We start from the raw sequence: 7,593 nt of genomic DNA, 5'->3' as shown, positions 1-7,593 counted from the left end.
TTTCTACTCATGACTTACTCTCGAACTCAAGTACAATAAATATTTTTCCTCTGCTTGAAAGAAAGTATAAGATTTATCAAACTATCTCTGATGCCTCACTCCATTCAGGAACGTCTAACAAAGAGGTGGCCACAGCAGAAGAGCTTCCAATTTTTCTTTATTCACCTGGAGGATAGTTTCTTTGAATTGTTTATGGAAGAAAACATATATTCAATGTTTATGATAACCAACATAGCAGTCTTCTAATACCAACATCAAGTATTATTTAGCATTTCTTAAGTTGGACTGTTCTAATTACATGATTCATATATACTTGAAATTGTACTCACCACACACCAGTTGACAAAGCTTTGTTGACTTGAATCCTATCTTGGTGAAATTCTCCTTTGTTTTCCAACACTTCTTGCCCTCCCAATTGAATTTCTGTTGCAGTCGATTTGACATGACAGTATCCAAAATTGACTTTACTGCAACTCTCAATGTAGTTCCTCCCAAAACCTTCAGCCGTTGTACCTAAAACATATAACTTAGATAATAATATGTTCTTTGTTATTTTTTATCATGCATTTGAAGTATTTTCCCAACATACAGTTCGCTTGATTTAACTACGACTAGAGTGTGATCAACTAGTTTTGCAAACTCAAACTAAAAGAACCTGACTGCGTCTTTCACACACAGTTAGGCTAAAATATGTAAAACATTATTCCAGTTTATTTTGTTATCATTCATTGTTACACAACCTTTGGTAATCATTACCAAGGGGCCTCTAGATGCATAAACACAATCAAAAAATAAATAAAAGGGATCACTTAAGTAAACTTAAAACAAGGGACAAGAAAGGAAGAAAAGGAAAACTTGAAATGGTTTCTTAATTTAATAACAAAAGAAATTATATTAATAATAACAAAAATGAAAGTAGAAATATTTACAAGTTCCAAAAAGATAAGTCCAGTTACTACTTAAGATAAAATAAGCACAACAGTAAAGTACGGTAAATAAATAAAATCACAAATATGAAGACAAATAAATCCTACAACATAACACCTAACCCAGACACACACACAATTAAGTTACCGGGGAAATTCACATTATGTTGTACTTACACAAGACTAGAGAGGAGCGGTAGGGGAAGGAGGGACTACACCTGGAATGCTGAAGTGAAGGCAAGAGAAGGACTTTTTATACAATTCAAAAGAGGGGAGGGAAAAGAAACACAAAGGGGTGTGGAACAAACCTTATTTTTACACATAATCAGGGTGTGATTGGTCACAATTAGTGGGCGGAGAAGGAGTGGACACAGATGACAGGGTATGGGCAGTGTATGGAGGTTGTAGGCTCACCCAAACATGGATAGTTTTCTTCTGTGAGTGGCTCAGGAGAAGGGTGGTAAGGGAGGAGTTAAGGAAAAGCAAACAAACAAACATTTTTTCTATGAACGTAAGTGGAGGGAGGGAGACTGGGATGGACGGAGCAGCTGCAGGACGTGTTGTTGACATGATGCCGTAGGGGCTAAAGGGGCACAAATAAAGACACAAGTTGGAGACATACAGGACGGAAACAAGATACTGGACACACAATGATATAGTTGTAGGACATACATACGTCATTAAAGATTACATCACAAGTAAATATCATAAAAATAGCAGTGATCGCTACATCGTAACATCATTCAAAAAAGTGTTAATAAATTATTAATTTTACTTTACCATAAGCTCTTAAATTCTGATCGATGTCAGTCTTCCTTCAAGAGCATCAAACTTGAAGTGTTTCATTTGGTAGTACATCAATAACAGCAGTAAAGTCATTATCTCTGTGATGATGATGATACGACTGCATTGTCAACAGCTGGTGTAGCATATCCCTTCTGCGTTGCCATTAGTTGTTGAAGCAGTTTAGTTTGATCTTCCATGCGTGTTCTACATCTTGCTAGCAAGTAGAATAGCTCCTCTACTCCTCAAGAAAAGTTGCCAGAAATTTCAGGATTCAGATTTCTCAAGTCACCAGAACAAGCAGAATAGTATGCAGAATAGTATGTAATGAAATATCACACAGTGATTTTGTTGTTAGTCAGCCTTTAACCCAGACCATACCTACCATGGTGGCTTAGTCCACATTGGTGTCACGTATCTTGTGTAAAGTGCATGCTAAGGTTACTGTAGCGTTAGAATGGCTATAGATATAAGTGTAATCTGTAACCAGTGTGACCTATGTCTATCAGGTGCCTTAGGATACTTGTGTATACATGCCAGACTGTAATGTTAACATTACTGTAAAAGGACGGCTGTGTAGATTTGATTTGTGACCAGTGTGATAAATTCAACTATGTCCATCAGTTCCTGGAATAGATTTGCATGCAATCATTCTGGTCTACAGTACTCTTGATTAGAGTGTATAGAATTCAGTAAGTCTTTTAAACAATGATGTCATAGAGGAAGTTTGAAAATTCCAGTTTCACTACTATTTCACGAGAATTTTTTTCATGAGGTATACTAATTGAATATCTAAATTACTTATATGAAACATGATAAACAATGCGATTGATGCAAAAGCATTACTTTTGAAGAGATGGAAACCAGAAACAATGAGGTTCTGGAATTGTGCTTGGGCCATTGCATAGTTGATGTATTCCAGATGAGTCAGAGCAGTTCGTGTCTTCATAAAGTGTTTTACGCTTCAATCTGTAATGATAAATCCTGAATAATATTTCAACACCTTTGAATTAACATCCTATCAAAGGTGCAACTTCAAAGATTAACTAACTGCAATCCCCAACTTGTCTGTGATTGAATGTGTACCATAGGAAATCAGGGGGATAAAGTATGAGCCTACATGAGGCCAAATAATACCTCAAACAGGAAGAAAAACACTCACCCTAAAAGCTAAGTACTCACACTGGAGCAGGTAGGCCAACTTTCCCCAGGCATGACTTGGCCCTGATAGCCTTTTGAGTTTTTCTGGGAGTCTTGTATGGAGGCCATCTACATTTTCATTTTTTGAAAGCCAAATGCTTGGAGCAACACCACCTCTTTGTGTTTCAACAAACACAACTACACAAAACCTTGAAGTCATGCTGATTGATTGAATCACTGTGGCTGGGAAGGCTGTGAACAAGGAAAAGCAGCAAATGAATTTTGTGATAATTGTTTCAGTAAATATTTCTTTTGATTGGTGCATAAGAAGATATCAAATTTTTGCAGTGTTTTTTAACTTTGTAAATTTCTAAATTTGCAGATGATAATGGCAATGAAAATACTCTTAACCTGATATACTTGATATATTATACTTATATTATTAGGCTCACATTTATTTGAAATAATATTTGAATGCATCCACTTACTAGTTAATCATTACCTTGATCAGCAGGTGTGACTTTAAAACAGTATTTTTCCAAGTATAATTCCTGGTACTGGCATACCATTTCTGTCAACTAAAGGGCCTGTGCGTGAATCTTTTTCAGGACAGGATAGATATGCTCACATCCATACTTATATTTCTTTCGAACCTATTGATAACTCTTTTGAGATAGCGGGAAGTTGGGTTTCAAGAGATTTTTATGACTCCCAAAAGTTTTCAAATTCAAATGCCGAAAACTATCAAGAGTACCATGTTTTGCGACATCATCAGGTAGATGCCACAAATTACGAACATTGTAAACAGCATATCTTTCCCATATATCTGGATAAAGTGCTCAGTGAACTTGAGTAAATAGTCTTGTGCATACGCAACAGAAGTTGGAATATCTTTTCTGGACAAGAGATTGACTGCACTGAACAGCAACATGAAATTGTTCTATATGTTGATGTCAGTGGTATCTTTCCAAACCACAGGGCCTGTATATAGAAGAAAACTTCTTGACTCATTTGCTTTGAATCTATCAAGTTCATCTAGCGACCTTGGTTTACGGTTGAATTCCGCAGGCATGAATTTTGCTACATTGACCAGGTTTTAGATATTAAGTTTTTCTTGTGAGAGCCTATCCTTACATTTAAGGGTCCTTGAGCCAAAGATTGAGAAGTTTTCTCATAACACCCAAATACACTAAGTGCATAGGATCCAATACAAATTTTGACACTAAACAATTTGTCATATTCAGCTTTGCAAGAGGGGATATACCTGGTGATTACTGTCACTTTGAGCAAGAAAATTTTCATCTGATCGTGGTAGAGAATTCAATTCTGGAAATACCACAGTTCCAGCCTCATATTCCCCCACCTGTTGACACCTCTCACATCCTGAGTAACCATTGTGAGATGTGATTCTTTTAAAGAACTGTCGTGCTGGGGCATCACAAATAAAGTAGGCTGTGGACTGGGATAAGATGCTCACCAAACTTATACCGATTAGATACAAGTTTCAATTCATCAATGAAATCTTTCAAAAATTCATCAACATCATTAGGTTTTGACATGCCATAAAATATTCGTACAACTTCTGGAGAACAGTTGGGTTTAAGTCCTTCACACTGAAAATTAATCAGTATTGTCCAAAATTGTGCTCTAGAGCTCTGATGTAATGGTATGCCATCACAGTTTATTTTCAAAGACAAACCATTGTGTACAAGTAGCTGAATGGACTCTTTAGATGTATGTCTTGTTTCATATTTATCAATAGTTTTGAGCAAACCAAAATGGTAATACTGGCCTCCACATTTTTGTGTAATAAGTGATGTTTGGTTGACTGGAGTTTTGAGCAGTGTGCGAGCCTCTGAAGGAAGGGACGCATCATAATTTAGTTTTAGAATGGTTAACAATGAATTAATAGCTGTGTGAGTTATTTGATTATCAACAGCCCATTGTAGCAGCTGGCTTTGTGCATTTTCTGACACAACTGGAGGTACTTTTGGATGAATTGTGATTTCACAGTCACTATCAAATACTTTTTACTTCATTACTAAGTGAAGAACAAATTTCAGTTTGCTTTCTTTTGTGATCATCTGTATTTAACACCTGCTGAGCTCCACAATCTACATCCTGCTTCCCTTCACATGACAATATCACATCATCACCATCACCCAGAGTCAGTAGTAGTGTGTGCAAGATTGACACATTGACGAGGGATAGATCGTTGGGCGTGTTTGGGTTGGCTTGTATATGGACAACATTTTCTCTTTTTTTTGGCTAATGTCCACTTTGAAGACTTCATCTTCAAAGATTTATCAAAGATAACTCACCACTTGTGTGTAGAGTGGTAAATTGTTCAACGATGACGGGACGGCTTCTTGGATGAGCCGTTTTACAACGTAAACAATATTTAAGCGGGAAAAGTTGAACTTGATCTTGATCTTGAACGTTCGCTGCCTGTAATCCCGATCGGAAAACGGATAATCCATTTTTTTGTATGTTTGCATAAATGCAGTGTTATACATTAGCTCATGATTGAGGCAAATATGAGGCAAACTGTATCGGGCCAATTTGGTTTTAGTATTAATTGGTTCAATTAACATTTACTGAAGGCCGACACCGCTAACTCAGCGGTTTGCTGCAACAGTCACTCAGCCTCCACTGCCGACACGACCCGACAGTAGCCGATGCTGGCCCAATAACCCCATGTTTGCTGGGGAGTGGAGGGCCAGGGTGTGACAGGCTGACTAATATGGTGGGACAGGAAGGAGGGAGGGCCAGGTGTGGACGGCTGTAATTGGGACAGGAAGGAGGGAGGGCCAGGGTGTGGATGGGTACACTTGGGACAGGAAGGAGGGGAGGGCCAGGGTGTGGACGGGTACACTTGGGACAGGAAGGAGGGGAGGGCCAGGGTGTGGACGGGTACACTTGGGACAGGAAGGAGGGGAGGGCCAGGGTGTGGAGGGGTACACTTGGGACAGGAAGGAGGGGAGGGCCAGGGTGTGGATGGGTACACTTGGGACAGGAAGGAGGGGAGGGCCAGGGGTGTGGACGGGTACACTTGGGACAGGAAGGAGGGAGGGCCAGGGTGTGGATGGGTACACTTGGGACAGGAAGGAGGAGGGCCAGGGTGTGGACAGGTACACTTGGGACAGGAAGGAGGAGAGGGCCAGGTGTGGACAGGCTACACTTGGGACAGGAAGGAGGAGAGGCCAGGTGTGGACGGGCTACACTTGGGACAGGAAGGAGGAGGCCAGGGTGTGGACGGGCTACACTTGGGACAGGAAGGAGGAGAGGGCCAGGGTGTGGACGGGCACCACTTGGGACAGGAGGGAGGGAGGCCAAGGTGTGGACAGGCTACACTTGGGACAGGAAGGAGGGGAGGGCCAGGGTGTGGACGGGCTACACTTGGGACAGGAAGGAGGGGAGGCCCAAGGTGTGGACGGGCTACACTTGGGACAGGAAGGAGGGGAGGGCCAGGGTGTGGACGGGCTACACTTGGGACAGGAAGGAGGGGAGGCCCAAGGTGTTGATGGGCTGTAATTGGGACAGGAAGGAGGAGAGGGCCAGGGTGTGGATGGGTACACTTGGGACAGGAAGGAGCGGAGGGCCAGGGTGTGGATGGGCTGTAATTGGGACAGGAAGGAGGGGAGGGCCAGGGTGTGGACGGGTACACTTGGGACAGGAAGGAGCGGAGGACCAGGGTGTGGACGGGCCACGCGTGTGTAGGGTTGCCACCCTGACCTCAGGAAAATACCAACATCTTACTCTCCAATACGGAACTAACTGTATTTTAAGTTATGGGTCTTGTCTTGTTGCAGTGTAGGTGATGTTCACTTTGGGCGACTTGGGAGTCCACCGCCCCAACACTGTGCCCTACTCCTAGGGCCGCTTTCACTTTATTTGTTTTGATCGTTACCGATGGCGGTGATCAACGCATAGTTTTCCACGTGAAACTGGCCTATGGGGTAGTGGTAGAGGAGGTGAGAGGTGTTGAGAGTGTGTGGTAAGGTGCAGGCTGGGCTCACCCGCAGCCGCCACTACCCCATAGGCCAGTTTACGTGGAAATACTATAGCGGCAATCACCGCCATTTGTAACGATAAAACAAACAAAATGACTGTGAAAGCGGCCCCTAATGTGCCTCAGCTGGTCAGGGAGGAGCTACTCTCTGCCCCCTTGGAGTAGTCGTGTGTAGGACAGGGGCTCATCAGGGATCCCTGCAGAAACAGGTCAAATTTTCTCCTGAAGGTCTCCATGCTGCAGTTTGAGGTGTCCCTGATGTCCCTGGGCAGGCAGTTGAATAGTCTTGGTCCCTCGTTGGTAAAGCTGGCAGCATGTATGGACCTAAGACATTGACTGACTGTTTCAATGGATGTCCTGGGGCAGGTGCGGCCAAATTGGGGGTGTGTCTGGCGTGTTATCCCTCCTTCAGTTTGTGGTGATGGGTTAGGCACTTGCTTCTTCAGTGTTAATTATGTAGTACTATCTCTTCGTCTTTGGAGGAGTAGAGTTGCAGAGTCTTGAGCCTGTCCCAGTAACTCAGTATTATCATTGAGTTCAGCTTCCTTGTGAAGACCCTTTGTGTCTGTTCCAGTCGCTTGATATTGTACATTTTGTGTGGGGACCACAGATGGCACAGGTATTCCATTTTCGACAACACCAGGGACTTACAGAGCGGGAGGAGGTGTTCGGGTTCCCTCGTCTTGAAGGTGCAGAGTATCCATCCTGTCATCCTGCTGGCCGTCCTTGTGA

Source organism: Eriocheir sinensis, chromosome 64 (genome assembly GCF_024679095.1).
Source record: "Eriocheir sinensis breed Jianghai 21 chromosome 64, ASM2467909v1, whole genome shotgun sequence".
In the NCBI taxonomy this organism is placed as follows: Eukaryota; Metazoa; Arthropoda; class Malacostraca; order Decapoda; family Varunidae; genus Eriocheir; species Eriocheir sinensis.
This window is presented reverse-complemented; position numbering follows the sequence as displayed.